This window comes from Leopardus geoffroyi, chromosome X, assembly GCF_018350155.1.
Source record: "Leopardus geoffroyi isolate Oge1 chromosome X, O.geoffroyi_Oge1_pat1.0, whole genome shotgun sequence".
NCBI classification, from domain to species: Eukaryota; Metazoa; Chordata; class Mammalia; order Carnivora; family Felidae; genus Leopardus; species Leopardus geoffroyi.
In genome coordinates, this window is record NC_059343.1 from 35,206,366 (window position 1) to 35,225,864 (window position 19,499).

At 52.3% G+C, this 19,499-nt stretch overlaps 1 long non-coding RNA gene across 1 annotated transcript; it reads right to left on the bottom strand.

The window, feature by feature from the left end:
- Positions 1–13,921: 13,921 nt before the first annotated feature.
- On the bottom strand, positions 13,922–18,330 carry LOC123594119. The gene is made up of 2 exons (XR_006710672.1): positions 17,065–18,330; positions 13,922–16,302 (listed from the first exon to the last, which is right to left on the bottom strand). It is a non-coding gene; the product is annotated as an uncharacterized LOC123594119 (long non-coding RNA).
- Positions 18,331–19,499: the final 1,169 nt, after the last annotated feature.

Here is a 19,499-nt window from a genome sequence, read left to right on the forward strand (position 1 = left end):
CGTATGCTCCCCCCCACAACCATCCAAAACACCATTTCTGGGGTGCCTGGGTGGTTCAGTCGGTTGAGCGCCTGACTTCGGCACAGGTCGTGATCTCACTGTTTGTGGGTTCAAGCCCTGCATTGGGGTCTGTGCGGACAGCTCAGGGCCTGGTGCCTGCTTCGGACCCTCTGTCCCCTGCTCTGTGCCCCTCCCCCCCCCCCACACACACACAGTCTCGCGCGCGCGCCCTCTCTCGCTCTCTCAAAAATAAATAAACGTTAAAAACAAACAAACACATTTAAAAAACCACACACACACCATTTCCAAGGTTGGGAACCCCTGATCCAGGTGTGCTGGGCCATCAACGTGGGATTTTTAGTCAGAAATGACTAAGCCACCAGCGTAGGCCAACAGAACTGGGCCACCCTCTCACTGGGGTGTTCGGGAAGGGGACAGGGTCTGGGGCTTGCCTCAGGTGAGCCGCAGGGGTATCTTGCCCTCGTGCCCACCCCACCCATACACCACCCCCCACCCCAGGGCAGTGGGCTCCACCCTTCCTGGCTGAGCGTGGACAGCCACTTCCACGGGGGCACGAAGAGAGGCCACGGCTTGCCAAGCTTTCATCTCTAGGACTTCAAAGAACAGCCTCGCAAAAAAGCCTAGGGCACAATTTTCCAGGATCCAGGAAACTGGATGATTCACCTGGGACTTCCTCAACCTGAACCACACCTATGAGGCCCAAGCCTCACCTTGTCACCAACAAATAGCAGAGGGGAATTTTTTTTTTTTTAATTTTTTTTTTTAACGTTTATTCGTTTTTGAGAGACAGAGAGAGACAGAGCATGAGCGGGGAAGGGCAGAGAGAGGGAGACCCAGAATCCGAAGCAGGCTCCAGGCTCTGAGCTGTCAGCACAGAGCCCCACGCGGGGCTCAAACTCACGAACCGTGAGATCATGACCTGAGCCGAATTCGGACGCTTAATCCGACTGAGCCACCCAGGCGTCCCAACTAGCAGATGTTGTTAAAGTCCTGGTAGCAGAGGTCCCTGGGTGGCTCACTTGGTTCAACATCCGACTTTGGCTCAGGTCATGATCTCATGGTTCACGAGTTTGAGCCCCGCGTCGGGCTCTGCGCTGACAGCTCAGAGCCTGGAGCCTGCTTCGGATCCTGGGTCTCCCTCTTTCTCTGCCCCTCTCCGCTCTCTCTCTGTATCTCTCAAAAATAACTATCTTTTTTTAATTTAAAAAAAAAAAAAAGGTCCTGTTAGCATAGCTGGATCCCTGACTTGGTTGGGAAAGTCATTTCGAAGGATATAAATAGAAGGTGATTTAATTCAAGGGAATCTTCTCCCTACAATGTCATTTATAGTATTTGGTTGAGAAATAATTTACCTCCAGTAAAATGCAGAAATCTTAAGTGCACAACCTGATGAATTTTTACAAATGTACACACTCACATACCTTCCAAAATTTCAGGAGCATAAAAAAGAAATTGTAATTAAAATACACACACATAAGGGCGCCTGGGTGGCTCAGTTGATTAATTGTCCAACTCTTGGTGTTGGCTCAGGTCACGACCTCGCCACGTTGGTTTGAGTTCAAACCCCACGTTGGGCTCCGTGCTGCTGGTGTGGAGCCTGCTTGGGATTCTCTCTCTCTCTCTCTCTCTCTCTTTCTCTCTCTCTCTGTCCCTCCCCCATTCTCGCGCGCTCTCTCTCAAAATGAATAAACTTTAAAATAAAATAAAATAAAATGCACACTCATATACAAGCTGGGATAGCTAACAATAAAAACAACAATGCTAGCAGATGTTGGCAAGGAGATAGAGCGACAGGAACTCCCATACCTCTCTGAAGGGAGTGGGAAATGGTACCACCACTTTGGAAAATGTGTTTTTGATAAAGTTAAATATATACCTACCGTATGACCTAGCCATTCCACTGCTGGATATTTACCCAAGAAAAATGAAAGGATATGCACACGAGCGTTCATGGCGGCTTCATTTATAATAACCCAAACCTGGACGCAACCCAAATATCCACCAACGGATGAATGGATAAACACGCAACATGGATGAATCTCAAAATAATCATGGTGAGTGAAAGAAGCCAGAGAGGGCATACTGCATGTTTCCATTTATATTAAATTCTAGAAAATGCATGCTAGTCTACAGTGACAGGAAGCAGATCAGTGGTTGCCTGGGGACGGGAAACAGGGAGAAGCAGGCGGGAGGAATTACAGGGGGGGTATGGGGAAACCTTGGGAGGCCACGGATACATTCATGATCTTGATTACGGTGATGGTTTCACGGGTGGATGTATATGTCAAAACAGATCAAATTGTATAATTTAAATATGTGCAGTTTATCGTATGTCAATTATACCTCAAGAAAGCCGTACTTTTTTGTTAAGATGTGTGTTTCACTGTATGAAAATTATACTCCGATTTTTTTTTTTTTTTGAAACGCTGGAATTCTCCACCACGCCCCCCGCCAGAAACAAACAAGCAACTAGAAGGTCCTGGAATTTCACGGATCCCCTCAGCTTTGGCATCAGGCGGGAGAAACCCTCCTTGGAGCTCAAGGCCGTGTGACAGACGCGTGGCCACCCCACCTCAGCAGGGACAGGAAGGCGAGTCGACGCTCACACGTGCCCTCCCCAGCCGTGGCCCTGGCTCCTCCTTGTATCTGGGGCTGAAGGACACATTATAACCAAGACGATTATCCCCCGGGGTTAGCCACATAGGACGCACACATTTCCACCTTTTCCGCTCTCTGCTTCTTCTGGTCGTTCTCCTTCTCGGGTGACTATTCACTGGGCCCAGCCAGTGCGGAAAGATTCGTTAATGCAGAAACATGCCCTTTAACCATCCCGTTTTATTACACAACCCCCCCGGGGACCTGAGCAGCCCAAGATTTGCAAAAGATGATGCAGAAATTGGCTGAGATATTAAGCCTCTTTCCAGGTGCAATTAAAAGTGAGCTGGAGACCCGCCTGCTCCCCCAGATAGATATTTTCTTCCGTCTGAATTCACGCTGCAAGGATTCCAGGGACGGAGCTGAGCTGCCGTCGGAATTCTAGCATTTGCTGGCGATGCGGCTTTGCTTTCATTCGCGTCTTCCCCTTCTCCGTGTCTGAATTGACGCCCCGGCAGGTTTTGCTGGGAGGTCTAATATTTCCACAGCCGCCCAAGCGCAAGGGTTGATTCCAACATTATGAACATTCTGCTTGCTCCGAGCCTTTGATTCTTTCGAACAGACCCTCTCTGGAGAGACCAACTTTAATCACATTTCCTAGAGCAAAACCCAGCTGGCCTAGGGAGGGACAGCCCAGGCCAGGCTGAGAGCGGGTGCGGGGCGTGCCAGAGGAGCAGCGGCTATGGGCTCCCATAGGCTTTCAAGAGGATTCAGGCCAGCGCACAAGGAAGGTCACCAGAAGAGGAGGAGGGAAGAGCGGGCTTTGGGAAAAGTCAGACTTGAACTTCCTCCCAGCTTGCCCCACCTCCTCTCTACTCCCAGCCTCTTCCTGGCTGTCGTGATCTCGGAAAAGTGACTCTTCGTCTCTGGAGCTCGGTTCCATCTTTAAAGTTTTATTTATTTGTTTTTGACAGAGAGACAGAGAGACAGAGAGCAGGGGAGGGGCAGAGAGAGGGAGAGAGAGAGAATCCCAAGTAGGCTCCGCACCATCAGCACAGAGCCCGACGTGTGGCTTGAACCCACGAACCACGAGATCATGACCTGGGCAGGAATCAAGAGTCGGACCCTCAACCGACTGAGCCACCCAGGCGCCCCTCCTGTCGTCTGTAAAGCCAGGATGACGGCCCCTCCTTTGCAGGGATGTTGCGAGGCGTTGCTCAGAGATACCATTGTTATTTTCTTACCATGAGTAGTATCGCCACGCTCCTCAAACCTTAGGCAACCGAAAGGATCCCTCCAGCCACCTGTCCAGCGATGCAACGATACTCGAGGGCTCCCAAGCCCCTTTCTCCCCTAGTGACTGAAAATATGAGTTCGACATCAGGTCAGCTTGCGGAAGCCACCTCCGGGGTTCCCACCCAGATTGGCAAGAAAGGCCCCCGGGGCCTAAGGTTTGAGGAGCGTGGCGATACTACTCATGGTAAGAAAATAACAATGGTATCTCTGAGCAACGCCTCCCCTCCTTTGCCAGATGCGAGGGCGCGGGGTGGACAGGCTGAGAACAGGGCCAGCCGGGAACCTAGAAGGGAGTTCAAAATCCGGGAAGATCGAGACCCAAGGCCACAGACACATGCGATAGCGAATGCCGGACGACGGCTTTCCATTTTTTATCTCACAGACACTTACAAAGCGTTTTTGGCCACGCCGGGCACCAGATTCTGTTCCTCCTTATTCTAACTCACTTCGTTTTCATTGTTGGTTGTGACCCACCCAACTGATTGCATGGCCCAGTAATGGGTTCCGGTCCACAGTTGGGAAAATGCTGGCTTACACCCTGAAAGAATCGATGATGCCAGCAACAAGGAGAGCGGAGACAGAGCTCGGCTCTGGGTAAGGGACACGCGTCCGCTCAGTGATGTCCACGAGCAGCCGGGTGCCTCCATCCGCCCACTCAGCTGGCCTCGGGTCAGCCTCGCCCTCGGGCTGGTTTGTCTGGAGGCCATAAGGTGCTCCTGGCCATCCCAGATGACACGTTGAGGTAGACCCAAGTCCAGGGGCAAAAGCAGGCAGGCCAGACTCGGAGCACCTGTCCCAGGAGCGTTTCACCCCTCCTCAGAAGCCCCCAGTATTCCCTCCCCCTCCCCCACTCACGTCTCATTGGTTAGGACGGAGCCACAGGCCCGTTCCCGACCCGACCCCGAGCCAGAGAAATAGAGCAACCACCCAGTGGAGTGACAGATATCAGGGAGTGAGCCACCGTGCCCTCCACAAGCCCACAAGGGCAGGCCTCTGTTACGGCTGCCAGCCAAAGAACCACAAAATCGATCTCCCGGGGTTTGCAGCAGAGGTGACAGGGTTTAATGTGGCAAAGGACAGGGACCCTAGAGTGGCCACCCAGTGAGCGTGCTGGGCTGTGGGGGTTGGAAGCCTGCCGAGCAGGGCCGCAAACCGGGAACTGGCAGAGACTAACTTCCCCCAGGGGCACTCACCCCTACCAGTCCGAGGAGGCTGGTTCTCGAAGGCAGCCTGGAGGGCTAAGGACGCGTTGAGGGAGCAGGGCAGGGGCCTGGGTCCCAGTCCCACCTCCGGGAAAGGCCGGCAGGGGACACCCGGTCGAGGTAAAGGAGCCAGGTGTCGGGAGGCAGGCGGCTGAGGGTGGGAGCGCCGTCCACAGGGGCCGGGCCTGGAAAGGGGACGTAGGCACCAGACCGAGTCTGAAGCACAGCCCATTTGCAAGAAGAAACGAGGATCCCAGGGCCAGAAGTTCAGGTGTGTTTTAGTTGTTTATTGCCAGGCAACCAACCGCCCCCACATTTGGCGGCTTGAAATAAATCACAATCGCTTACTTGCTCACGATATTACAATTTGAGCATCAGCTGGGCCGGAGGACCCATTTCCTAAACAGCCAGCAAGTTGACGCAAGCTGCTATCCGCCAGCTCCGAAATTCGTTCTCTCGCAGGTCTGGAGGCCACAAGCGCAAGATCAAGGGGTCGGCGGGGCTGGCTCCTTCTTGAGGGCTCAGAAGGAGAGTCCGTCTCCGGCACTCGAATCTTGCGCGTCTTTCGGGTGCCGGCTCCCAGTAAGGCGAAAACTGCCCGCGTCCCGATCCGGATCAGGTCTCTGTGTCTTCGGTCCCTCTTCTTTATTGATTTATGGGGCTTTTTTTAAGAAGTCTTTTTTTTTTTTTTTTAATGTTTATTTATTCTTGACAGAGACACAGCAGGGAAAGGGCAGAGAGAGAGGGAGACGCAGAATCCGAAGCAGGCTTCCAGCCCGACGCGGGGCTCGAACTCCCAAACCGCGAGATCGTGACCTGAGCCGAAGTTAGACGCTTAACCCACTGAGCCACGCAGGCGCCTTTTTCTTTTTTCAACGATTATTTATTTTTGAGAGAGAGAGAAAGAGAGCGTGGGGGAGGGGCAGAGAGAAGGCGAGCGAGAATCCCAAGCAGGCTCCATGCTGTCAGCACAGAGCCCGATGCGGGGCTCGATCTCACAAACTGTGAGATCATGACGTGAGTGGAAGTCAGATGCTTAACCGACTAAGCCACCCAGGCAACCCTCCCTTTAAAAAAAAAAAAAAGTTTATTTATTTATTTGGGGGGGGCGGGGGGCAGAGAGAGGGAGAGAGAGAAGCCCGAGCAGGCCCCACACAGTCATCGCAGAGCCCGGCGTGGGGCTCGAACGCACAACCCGTGAGATCACGACCTGAGCTCATCTTAACTTGATTACATCTACAATCACCTTGTTTCCAAGCAAGGTCACTCTCCTGGGTCCTGGGGGTCGGGACTTGAACGGAGAGGGGACAACATACGACCTCCTGGCAGGAGAGTGACACGGAATTTGCAGGCAGCTTTAACCCAGCACGGTCTGCGAGAGGATAACGGGCAGGGAAATGAGGAAGTGGGCAGAGAGGGGAAAGGCGGTTGCTATTGCAGGCATATTCGTCCGCTGATCCCCGCCTCGTCGGTGCCCTAGCCTGCCCTGTGCCCCGCATGCAGGAAGAGTGTGCTACCGGAAGATTCCCTGGGGCACCGAGTCATAGGTGTTTGCACTAAGCAGTCTTCCCAGCGTGGAGGCGAGGGTTCCTGGCAGGTGGGTGGAGCCCGGAAAGTGTCTGCTACAAAGGGCAGGTCAAGGCAAGCCAGCTGGAGGAGCCTAGCTGCCCGCCTGGCAGAATCCCAACCGCACGGGTTAAGCCGCTAGGCTAGTAAAAGGCTCAAGGGCAGATGAACCCCAGGGGCTGCCCCCATAACCATGTGAATCAGACCACGGCGAGCCAGTGAGGGCTGCACAGCAGGGCACAGCAGGGACTCCTCTTGGGTGAGCCACTGGAGGCCAGGTTGGGGACAGACCTGCCCCTGGGCAGAAGAGGCTCCCGGACTGCCTGCGGCCTCAGCCAGAATCAGGGGCAGGCTCGAGGCTCCAGGCTGAGCCCCTGGGGGAGCAGCTTCGGGGCCTGGGACGCAAGCGGGGGAGGCAGCGGGGAGAGAAGCCCACCATAACCATGCTCGCTGCTGAGACGAACAGCAGCTCTTGTGACCCAGGCCTCAGGAAAAACTGGAAGGGTAGCGGGGGGGGGGGGGGGGGGGGGGGCGGGCGGCGGTGGCAATGTTTTTCCCTCTCTGCTTTTCACCTCCCCTACCGGGCGCCCGTGGCCTGCAAAGCCGCCAGCAGAAAGCATAGCCATGAGTTTCTCATGAATGATTTTAAACGATTCCTGTTCTGTCCATGGGGGGAAATCACGTATCGAAAATCCAGCAAAAGCGTAGCCAACTGAGGACTGCTCCGGATGGCTGCTGAAAAGCAGACAGCGTGGCCACTGGCGTTCCAACCGCAGGGGGTCCTGGGAGAGAAGCAGGCTCTCGGGGGCCAAGGCCTGTGTGAGCCCGGGGCAATACCCTCCGAAAATCAGGCCACTGTGCGCCCACTCCGCCCCTCGCTCATTCGTTCGTTACGCAACGTGTAATCACTAAACACTTGCAATATGTCGCTCACTGTTCTAGGCGCTGGAAAACCGTTGCGAACGAAAAGGATTTTTTTCTAAAAATCCCTGTAGTCACAGAGTTTCCATTCTCGTAGGGGAGAAAGGTAGGAAACAAATAAATAGGCAAAACATGCGGCGTGTCGCGTGCTGGGAAGTGGGAAGGAGAAAAGTAGGGCAGGGAAAGGAATAGGGAACATAGATAGGAGCCGGGGATAGGGGGAAGGTTCCAGGGTTCAAAAGAGCAACCAGGGATGTACTTGATGAGATGCTGGGACTTCAGCAAAGGCCTCGAGGAGGTGCGAGAGGGAGCCCTGTGGACAATGGAGAAAGGGTTGGCCAGGGGACAGCCAGTGCAAAAGTCCTGAGGTGGGAGTGGCCCAGTATATTCCAGGAACAGCAACGAGGTTAGTGTGGCTGAAACGGAGGAGGGGAGATAACCGGCCTGGAGCTGAGGCAAGTAGGGGCAGGACAGGCACCAGATCAGGCAGGGCCTTCTTACAGCCGTCAGGTTTCACTCAGATAACACAGGAAGGCTCTGGAGGATTCTACGCCAAAAGGGACAGAACCTAGGGGAGCCCGGGTGGCTCAGTCAGTTAAGCGTCTGACTCTTGATTTCCGCTCAGGTCATGGTGTCACGGTTGGCGCGTTCCAGCCCCACATCGGGCTCTGTGCGGGCAGTACGAAGCCTGCTTGGGATTGTCTCCCTCTCTCTCTCTCCCTCTGCCCCTCCCCTGCTTGTTCTCTCTCTCTCTGTGTCTCTCTCAAAATAAATTGAAAAATTTTTTTTAATTAAAAAAAACAACAAAAGGGACAGAACCTGACTCAGGTTTTAGGGGACCCCTATGGCTGTTGTTTTCAGAGCAAACTGTAGAGGCTAGAAGGGGGGACACCGGTGAGGTCACACAACCAGTGATTCTCCACATCCGGATATTGAGAACCACAAATGTACCGATAAATATTATTTCAGCAGGAATTGTTTTCACCTTCATCGCCAGCATTTGGCAAAACCCACCTTCAGAGATAAAGAAACAGACCCAGAGAAGTTAAGTAACTTCATCAAGTTGCCCAGTTGGTAAGCTCTTTCAAGGGCTCCCTCCTCCCTCTGGGTAAAGCAAAAAGCCGGCCAAAAGCCCTGTTGTGTCCACCGGTCTGTGGCTGATGCCGGAATCTTCTGGGACTTCTCGTGCTTCTGGTCTTTTCCTTGGGAGGCAAAGTGGCAGGAGTCCAGGGTGGAGGCGTCCCCAGCCTTTGGGCTTTTTGTGGGCAGGGTCATGGCTGAAGTTGCCAGGCACCCAGGAGCCAACCCCCTCCCAGGCTTTTGTTTTCAACTGCAGCCAAAGCTTCGAAAGGATTATATGGGATCAGCCGTTCCGAGAGCCTGTTTTGTATACCGTTCCGAGAGCCTGTTTTGTATACCGCTGGAGGTACACAGACCCGTATTTTTTTTTTTTTTAATAATTATGCTTATGTATTTGCATGTGCTAGGAAAAAAAGGAACCGGCAGAACCAACCCATGACTTCATGACTATTATCGCTCAGGGGGAGGCTAAAATATTCGGGGTCGTTTGGTTTTGTTTTCAAAAGGTGACTTAAATTAAAAAGATTATGTTACACGTAGCACACAAAATACAGCAACTGTCAGAGAGGAAGGGCAGAATAACGCTGCAGTACGGTTGTCTTGGGTGGGGAAGAAATGAAGGAAAGAGCTTCTCTCCCCCTCCCTCGCCCCCCAGCAATCTAAAAGCGTTTTTTAAAAATGTGCCCTTTTAGTATAATGGAAACACAGGCACACCGTGGAACGTTAGAAAATACAGATCATCAAAAGGTTGAAATAAAAACCTCACACTCTCATGTCCCAGATATCATGCCATTAACACCTAAGTGCACATCTGTCTCGGTCTTCTTCTTTTTTTTTTAATTTTTTTTTTTTTGACGTTTATTTATTATTGAGAGACAGAGAGACACAGAGCGTGAGCAGGGGAGGGGTAGAGAGAGGGGGAGACACGGAATCCGAAGCAGGCTCCAGGCTCCGAGCTGTCAGCACAGAGCCCGACGCGGGGCTCGAACTCACGAACCATGAGATTGTGACCCAAGTTGAAGTCAGATGCTTAACCGACCGAGCCACCCAGGTGGTGGCTTATAACACGACACAATCACAAGAGTGAAATTTCCTCACACGTACAGGTTCCGGGATTAAGGTGTGGATCTTGAGGGGCCACGTGTTTAGAATTCTGCCTACCATGGTATCTTTCTAGATTTTTCTCAGCACACATGTATTCATAAAGATGTACTTGTATTCTACATACAATAAGCAACCTGCTTTTTCCAGTCATGGATCGCCACCTTTCCATTTCAGTAAATATTCATCTCAACTAACACCCAGAACATATTCAGAGCTCTTCGACGGACCCAAAAATGTTTCTAAACGCACTCAATGGGGGGCACCTGCGTGGCTCAGTCGGTTGAGCATCCGACTTCGGCTCAGGTCATGATCCTGCGGTTCGTGAGTTCGAGCCCCACACCGGGCTCCCTGCTGTCAGCCTGTCAGCACGGAGCCCGCTTCGGATCCTCTGTCCCCCTCTCTCTGCCCCTCCCCCGCTTGTGCTCCCCAAAAATATATATATATTTTTTAAAAATGAACTTAACGAGGGGCGCCTGGGTGGCGCAGTCGGTTGAGCGTCCGACTTCAGCCAGGTCACGATCTCGCGGTCCGTGAGTTCGAGCCCCGCGTCGGGCTCTGGGCTGATGGCTCGGAGCCTGGAGCCTGTTTCCGATTCTGTGTCTCCCTGTCTCTCTGCCCCTCCCCCGTTCATGCTCTGTCTCTCTCTGTCCCAAAAATAAATAAACGTTGAAAAAAAAATTTTTTTTTTTAAATGAACTTAACGTATTGAAGAGAATAAGACAGTTGTGCTGCAAAATGCCCCACTTTCTGGATCCATCAGGTGGCTTCCCTGTGATGCCCTTTAGCTTGTCTTTGTCTCTCTCCCCTGTACCTCCTCTCAATCGGAAGTTATTCGCTGGTGTGGTGGCAAGTTTTCACCACCCAGGGTTTTGGCCCATTTCTGTGGTGTAAATGCTTCCACCGTGGCTGCTTTCAAGCCACCAATGTGACATCCCCGAATTCAGAGTTAGAGACAGATGCACGCAATCTGCCAGCTGAAACCGGTTCCAACACCTGCTGCCCAATGGATGGGATAAAGCTTTTGGAGGGGAAGGGGGGGCAGGCTGGCTGGAGAAAGACTTGAAGAGCTTCCCCACCACCATCCCCAGAGACTGCGGACGAGGCAGCCTGATATGTGCTCCAGGAGTGGAAGGGACTGGCAGCCTCTGTCACCTCTAGCAGGAATGGCGGGGGCGGGGGGGCGGGGGTGGGGGGAGGGGTGAAGTGAACCACACAAGCTGTGGCCTCAGAAGCCATAAGCGAACACCCCTGTCATGGAGCGCGCCCAAGAAGCAAGGGTGGCAGCTAAATCCCCCAGGGCCCTGGCTCCTGGGGTGGGCTGCTCTCCACTGATGGCCGCAGATCCGCAGGAAGACTGAGTCCCAGCTGCCCACAGAGCTAACTTGCTTGGTAACCATCCCTCTGTGGGTTCTCTTTCCGTCCCTTCGCCGGCTCCTCTCTGCACCCCTCTACCCGGCTTCCCGGGACCACCACCCAAATAAAGGGCTGGCCCTCAAACCCGTGTCAGGTCCTGCTTCCGGGACCCGAGCTGAGACACAAGGCGGCAGGGGGTCGGAACTGGCGTGAGGCTATTTCGAGGGTTTCCGTTTTTTACAAAGGCACGTATTCATTTATTATTGATGCAATTAAAAATCAATTTCAAATAATAAATTTTTAAGAGGAAAAACTACAGCTAAAAGCCACAGAAGATTCGCTGAGAGAGACCACAGCCTGGCTCCCTGCCTTGTTGGCCTGACTGAGAACCCGCCGTCCCCCTGACCCTCATACCTCTCCCCGCACACCCCAAGACACGACGAGGGCAGGTGATAATTTTAAGAGGAGCTGACGTTTGCTGCGCAGATTACCGTGCCGAGTGCTTTGTGCAGATTATCTGTTTTACATGCTTAGAGCACGTGTATGTATCACCCCTCCCTCCCAAGCTCCCTTTAATATAATCGTGAAGGAACAAAAAAAGGTATAAAGCCACAATGAGGAGGGGGGGCAGGGTGTCACCAGATGAGGGGTTTCAACACATTTCTGGAAGACAGAGAGCAGAAGGAAGGGTGGTGACAGGTGACACAGAGCAGAGAGAGCCACAGCTGGAATCCTCCCAGGCGGGGAAGCACAAGGGGGAGGCTCCAGGGGGAGACTGCGGGGGGGCAGGGGAGGGGGGGTCCCTGAGGGCAAGAGTGGGAACCGGGGCTGCAAACAGGACTGACTGAGGGTCACCACCCCTACCACTCCCACCTCTGGGGGCAGGAGAGCCATGAGCAAACTTCTTGGTTTCCTAGAGTTCATGCCAAAGCAGGGACGACCCTCTTGTGAAGACACGGCACACATTTTCTGCGGAGAACTGGAGAGGCTTGTGTATACACCGTGGCTTCGAAGAAAGCCGCCCCCGCACTCTCCCCCACCATGATCCAGCATCTGGGAGACCCCAGCTCCCCTCAGGCTCACCTCAGTGGAGTCCCCCAACCACCAGTCCCCACCAGTGTCACACAACCCCACAACGCTCTGGTCCACGTCGCTCCTCCGGCTACACAGGAAGAGACGCCCCCCCCCCCTCACCCCGGCTGTTCATCCAAAAAAAGGCTGCAACATCAAAGAGAAAGACAGAGAAGAACAACAGGAAAATTGATCCTGGAGGAAACAGATACTTTGGTAAACTGGGGAGAGTTTGAAGAAAGATGAGAAAGAGGAGGAAGGGGAGGGCGAGGAGAAAACAACGCTTTCCGCTCAGCCGCGAGAAGCTATCGCACCCATAAAGCAAGAAGGTGGCACTCACAATTAGAGAAAGGAGGAGCCCTTGGAAGTTCCAAATATGAGGACAGAGTGAAAGAAGTTGACTGACGGCCGGAAAGAAAAAAAAAAAAAAAAAAAAATCAAGAGATTCTTCCAGAACATAGAGTATAATGAAGGAGACAGAAACCATAAGAGAAAAGATAAGAGACATGCAGAATCATCCGGGAGGTGCAACACGTGAGAACAACAGAAGTTTCAGAAAGAAAGCCTAGCAAAGACGGAGGGAAAGAATCTACAAATCGCCTCAACCCTTGTGGCTTAGGGCAGCCCTGGAAGAGGCGGGCTCTGCGGGGCTGGGGGCTTTTGTTTTGTGTGTTCCATGTCAGTGTCCCTACTCACGTCCCTTAGTGTTTAAAGGTCTCAAGAGGAGCCAAGCTGGGTAGAGCATATCCCAGGGACCCAAGTGTGAAATGAACAGAGGACAACCCTGGGCCCTGGTGTGGCGGTACCTGTAGATTTCAAAGTGAGGATCCCCCAGCGGAAGGGGGCTCAGGGGCCAGAAGGTCGGAGCTGCTCACTTCTCATCCCGCTAAGAGATTGTCCTCCCAGAGCTAGATCCCAGGGGGCTTCGGGTTTTGTTTGAAAAAGGAGGGGGTTTTTCCATTATAGCTTCTCTTGCAGATGGGGAAGTCAACTTGTCCGACATGCCTTAAATCCAGAGGGCAACACTAAGGTTTGTGGACGGGTCTGATGGGAGTTGATCGGGGCGGAAGCTATAAAAGCCTTCTCAACACATGTTTCTGATAGCGGAACGGGATGCCTGGCAAAGGAGCGAGCCCTCTGTCGCTGGAGGTATTCAAGCGGAACCCAGAGAAACATCTGTCAGGAAAACTATAAAAGGAATTGGAACCCTAGAACAGGTAAATTCAGAGAGATAGAAAGTAGAATAAAGACTATCAGGGGGAGGGGCGCCTGGGTGGCTCCGTCGGTTGAGTGTCCGACTTCGGCTCAGGTCACGATCTCACGGTTCGTGGCTTCGAGCCAACACGCGTCGGGCTCTGTGTTGCCAGCTCGGAGCCTGGAGCCTGGTTCAGATCCTGTGTCTCCCTCTCTCTCTCTGCCCCTCCCCGGCTCGTGCTCTGTCTCTCTGTCTCTCTCTAAAACAAACATCAAAAAAAAAATTTTTTTTTAATGGTAAATTTTATAGGTGCCTGGGTGGCTCAGTCGGTTAAGCGTCCGACCTCGGCTGCGGTCATGATCTGGCAGTTCATGAGTTCAAGCCCCGCGTCGGGCTCTGTGCTGACAGCTCAGAGCCTGGAGCCTGCTTCGGATTCTGGGTCTCCCTCTCTCTCTCTGTCCTCTCCCACTCACGCTCTGTGTCTCTCAAAAATGAACATTTTTTAAAGAAATGGTAAGTTTTATGTTACATGTATTTGACCACAATTTCTCAAATCAAAAAACGTGGGGGGAACAGAAGTCACATACACCGCTGGTGAGGCTACAAAATGGGGCAACCACTGCGGCAACTTGTCTGGCTGTTTCTCAATAAAGCTAAACACAGAGTCATCGTAGGACCCAACAATTCTGCTCCTAGGTACATACCCAAGAGCAATGAAAAACAGAAACATCACGCTAAGTGGAGGAAGCCAGTCACGAAAGACGCATGCTGCGTGGTTTCGTTTATACGAAATCTGCACGACAGGCAAACCTACAGAAACAGAAAGTAGATGAGTCGTTGCCCAAGGCTGCGGAGGGGTTGCGGGGAAATGGGGAGCGACTGCTAATGAGGATGGGGTTTCTTTTGGGGATGATAAAAAGTGGTGACGGTTGCATTTCTGTGGGAATGCACTAAAACTCACTGAAATGTACACGTTAAGTGGGTGGATTATATGGTATGTGAATTATATCTCAATAAAGCTGTATAAAAAAAAAAAAAAAAAAAAAAAAGGAAAAAGAGGCTTCCCACCAAGATGGGAAGCGGGGCCAGATGACCTTCTTCCATTCCAAGGCTCGGTGATTTTCTGTTCCAAGGCTTGGCGATCTTTGGCTGCCTGCCCCCTCAAGGTTTGGCCCCAGGAGGGCTTTCTCAGCAGCTCACGGACACACTCCCTCATCGCCCGCGCTTGCTAGTGGCTGAGTCAGAAGCTTCCCGGCAGAGCACCCCCTGCATCACGCTGTCAGCCTGGCCCCCTGGGTTGGTTTGTTTTTCCAGGGCATAAACGTATTTTATGGAGAAATAAAATGCACAATAATAAAAAGGGGGAGGGGAGTGTTTCCACAGGCTCACATTTTATCCAAAGGGGCCGTGATTTGGCATCCCTGGCTCGAATATGAAATTATTACACAGGAATTGACTCTCGGTGTCTCCGATGCTCCCTGGGATGATTGCTTCTATAACTTATGGAGACAGCCGAGCGTTTGTATTCAAGTGATCACATAAATTAATATCCATATGTGGAAATGCTGTGTTGGGAGCAGACCCGGTTTAAGAATGCTTGCCTTGTAATGATCCTTGTACCTGAAGGAAAATGCCCATCCCGGGGCTCCCAGGGAAGGTCTGGTTCGTAAGGGTTTGAAGGGAAAGACGGCATGCAAAGCGCTCCCCCTTTAAAGTGATGGAGAGCCGTGTGCTGTGTTCAGGCGTGATGTCATCCGAGGGAAGGAAGGGAACGAACGGCTTTTTCGGAAAAAAAAAAAAAAAAAATTTTTTTTTTTTTTTTAAATAAATAAATCCAAAAGCATGTGCCTTAAAATGTAATGTTTTGCTCCTCTGGGATGGGTTTAGCCCAAAGTTCTAATTATATGTGTGGCGGTAAAGGCCTCCCAGGCTTCGTGCTTGCCAAAAGCTTTGATTTTGCTACGTGACAGGAGACGAAATTATTCTTTTCTCCTTAAGAGATTGCCAACACCATGCCAAAGGATGGGGGGGGGGGGGGGGAGGGGTGGCAGCTCCCGCAAGAATTAATGACGGGCTTTTTGAAGGTAGGGCAGGGGATCGGGGAGTAGACGACCCAAATCCTGCCCTCAGGTCGCAGATCACATAGGTGAGACCAGAAGCCACAACTGGGCAAGGCTGCCCGCGCTGGGACCTAGGGAGTCATGGGGGCACGGTGCCCCGCGCAAGTCGGGCGCTCGAAAGAGATCTGCTGAATGAAAATACAGAAGGACGGGCACCTGGGCGGCTCAGTCGGTTAAGCGTCCGACTCCTGATCTCAGCTCAGGTCTTGATCTCCGGGTTGTGAGTTCAAGCCCCGTGTTGGGCTCCGTGCCAGGCGTGAGCTTGTGCGTGCCTGCACATTTAATTCCATTTCATTCATTCTGGAGCTGTTCAACACCGGGGAGATTTATAACCTTTTCAGGTGATGAATGACAATCATGTGCTCAATAGAAAGCGCTAGATAGGGCCGGCCTCTTACAGATTCGGTCACTTCCCTCCCTCCCTGGCAGGGAGGAGATTTCCAAGAAATCTCGAGAAAGGCACTTCTAAGGTTCTGATGGCACAGACCTGTCCCTCAGCAGCAGCGATGTGCTGGTAAATATTTAACAACTGGCTCTCCCGGGGTGGGGAAGGCCCGTCTGTAGCGCTCGCCGATTCCTGTGGTGTAAATACTCCCAGTGTGGTCAGATTTCAAGCTCTCGACATCACCCGCTGCAGAGTTGGGAAGAGATGTGTATAATTGGTTCTCATCGGCTGGCTGCTGCCAGAGGGCCGATCTCTCCCTCGGACTGTGCTGACTCTTCTGGAACACACTGGCTCCCCCCAGACTCTGTTCCCAGGAGGAGCAGTGAGGAGAACCTGGAAACATTCCAGCAAAGCCTCAGCTATTCTCCCTCATCTAGAGAAGATTCCCTGTCCCCCCCCGCCTCCCGCCCCCAATCTCTCCTGGCTTTTTAAAACATTTATTTATTCATTTTTGAGAGACAGAGAGCAAGCAGGGGAAGGGCAGAGAGAGGGGGACAGAGGATCCGAAGCAGGCTCTGTGTGGACAGCAGCGAGCCCGACACGGGGCTCAAACTCCCGAACCATGAGATCATGACCTGAGCCGAAGGCTCTACCCAGTGAGCCCCCCAGGCGCCCCTCTCCTGGTTTCTGAAGGACTCAAACACCAGCCACCTGAGAGAAAAGCCTCGCCACAGAGTAGCCTGACTGCCGTCTTTTCGAAGGTTATGCTTTCCCAGGACCTAGTATTTCCTAACGAGAAAATGGCAATCAAGATTATTCCCCACTAAGGATGAGCAGTGGAATGACAGACAGAGAAACCACGGAGGGGGGACGTTGATTGGCAACGCCCACGGCAGCTCCCGCGTCCTTCCCTGTACCCGAGACGGGATTGCCTTCGAGAGCAGCGGGCCCCTATCTAGTTTGGCTTCCTCCTAGATCTTCTTCTGAGACCCCCGCAAGGCCATGGCCACACCTCTGGCTGCAGGCCTCTGGAGCCGGGCCCCCAGCCTCGGCTCATCACGCGGTGCGGCCCACTGCGTCCTTGCTCGGCAAACACCCCCTCCTCCCGCCCCCCTCCCGGTCCCCACTAATGTGGGGTTCAGCCAAGTGACTCACTTTGGTCGATGGAACCGAAGTCAACAGGATCCAGTCGGAGGTTTTCAAACGCGCTTCCTCGTTTGGGCCTGGCCTCCTGAACCCCTGCCGTCGCCAGGAGAAGAACGTGCCTCCAGGTAGCTGCTGCAGCTTCGCGTGGGACTCTGGAATGAGAGATGCATGGAGCTGACCTCAATCCAACCCCTAGGCTGCAGCCGAGAAGCCACAAGCATCCAAGGGTGAGGCATCAGGGTTTGTGGTAAGCCACGGGGATTTGGGGGTCATTTGTTATGCAGCTGGGTGCTACCAATAATTATTACAACCACTCCAGGTCCTGCTTAAGCCCAGAGCCCCGAGAGGCATCTGGGCGGCTCAGTCGGTGAAGCGTCCCGCTCTTGATTTCGGCTCAGGTCACGATCTCACGGTCCGGGGTTCAAGCCCCGCGCCGACAGCGAGGGGCCGGCTTGCGATTCTCTCTCCGCTCCTCCCGGGCTCGTACCCTCTCTCGGGGTCTCAAAATAAATAAACCAACCTGAAACACACAGAGAGAGCCTGGATCAGCTTGTCGATCCGGGAAGACTTCGCTTTGCACCAATGTGGTGTCAGGGACCTCTGGCAAACCGGCAACGAAAGGACACGTGCGTACTTTTGCCCCCTTACGACCGCGCACGTATGCCTTCCCGAAGTAGGAGTGGAGTCTGGTTTAGTCTTTCTCTCCGACAACGAATCATTCGCCAAGGACCTACTGCATCCCGGACCCTGGGCGTCTGGTACCTGGAATCCACCACACGAAGAAGGCGAGAGCGCTACTCGGGAATGCGAGCACAGAGAAGGGATTACGTGTGAAAGTCCAAGTGAATGACAAAGATACAGAGTGCAGGGCATTCAAGAGAGAAGGAACCCTCACCTTTAAGGTTCAAAAGAAGCAGCGGGAACCAAGAAAGGCTTCACAGAAAAGGAAGGAACGGAAGTAAATCCCACAGGAAGAGCTGGTCTCAGGGGCAGGCGTGAGATCAGACAGATCAGACCCGTTAGCGGGAACGGTAAACTGAGTCAGGTCACGGTCGAAAGACTCGACATTCTCACTCTACCTGCTACGAAAGATTACTGACAGCTACAATCTTCAAGACAGTGGGGTACTGATGGAGGGACAGGAGCACAGATCCCCGGGGAAGAATGCAGAACTCCCAAAAAACACCCACGCTTTATTGTTACGTCAAAAGATGGCATTTTCCGGGGCACCTGGGTGGCTCAGTCGGTTGAGCGTCTGATTTCGGCTCAGGTCATGATCTCACTGCTCATGAGTTCGAGTCCCACATCGGGCTCTGTGCTGACAGCTCAGAGCCTGGAGCCTGCTTCGGATTCTGTGTCTCCCTCTCTCTCTGCCCCTCCCCCGCTCGTTCTCGGTCTCTGTCTCTCTCTCCAAAATAAACATTAAAAAAAAATGGCATTTTGCCCTTGTCATTTTCCTATTAAGTCCACCTTATCCTCTTACCTGTATGTTACAAATACCCTCCTATTTTCTTCTGATTCTGTGCTTGCTACCGTTGGTATATTTTTGCTTTGTTTTTATAGTTAACGCGAATGCATCCAGAATTTGGTGGGAGGTGGGGTGCACAGACAGAGCCTGGCGTAAGTTACAAATCCAAGTTAGGCTTCCGTACCAATAAACTGTGCACACGGCATTTATTAAATAATCATTCCTATATCTGCTATTTGGTTCTTTGGTTTGTCATGGATTAAGTCATCACCGGGTTTTACGTCTCTTCGAGAATCGTTCCCATTCAGTGGACCAGTTCTCCGTTGTAGAGCCAATTACGTAGGATCTTGCTTATCACAGCCGTATAACCACCCCTTGACATTTGTAGGGAATAAAGAAAGAAAGATTCAGGATTCTATTTTGTGGGTAAGAAGAACCATTAGCAATTTTCAAGCATAACAAAGCAGACTTCCTATATTTGGAGTTAATCACAGGGAGGTGTGTGAAATGTAGAAGGTAGAACAGACCTGGAGGTCAGGAGCCTGGGCGGCAGCCTTAGATGATAAGGCCTAAACGCAGGCAGGGACAACGGAAAAAAGATGCAAAGCTACATTTATAAAATCAGAATAAGGTAGCTCTACAGAATCTTCTAAAGCATGTACTCACAAATATTCACTCTACAAATGAGGAACCTGAGGGCCAGAGAAGTGAAGTCACTTGCTCAGGACCACACAATGAGTTAGGGCAGAGCTAGGAACACAGCCAGGATGTAGAACATGCAACTCTTAATCCCAGGGTCATGAGTTCAAGCCCCACATTGGGCATGGAGCCTACTTTAAAGAAAGAAGAAGAAGAAGAAAGGAAGAAATCCTACTAACAGTGGCTTGAGTAAGGAGTTTCTTTTTCTCTTGTAGGAAAAATCCAGAGAAACATACAGAATCCAGGGCTCATGCATCTACTTAGGTTATCACAGACC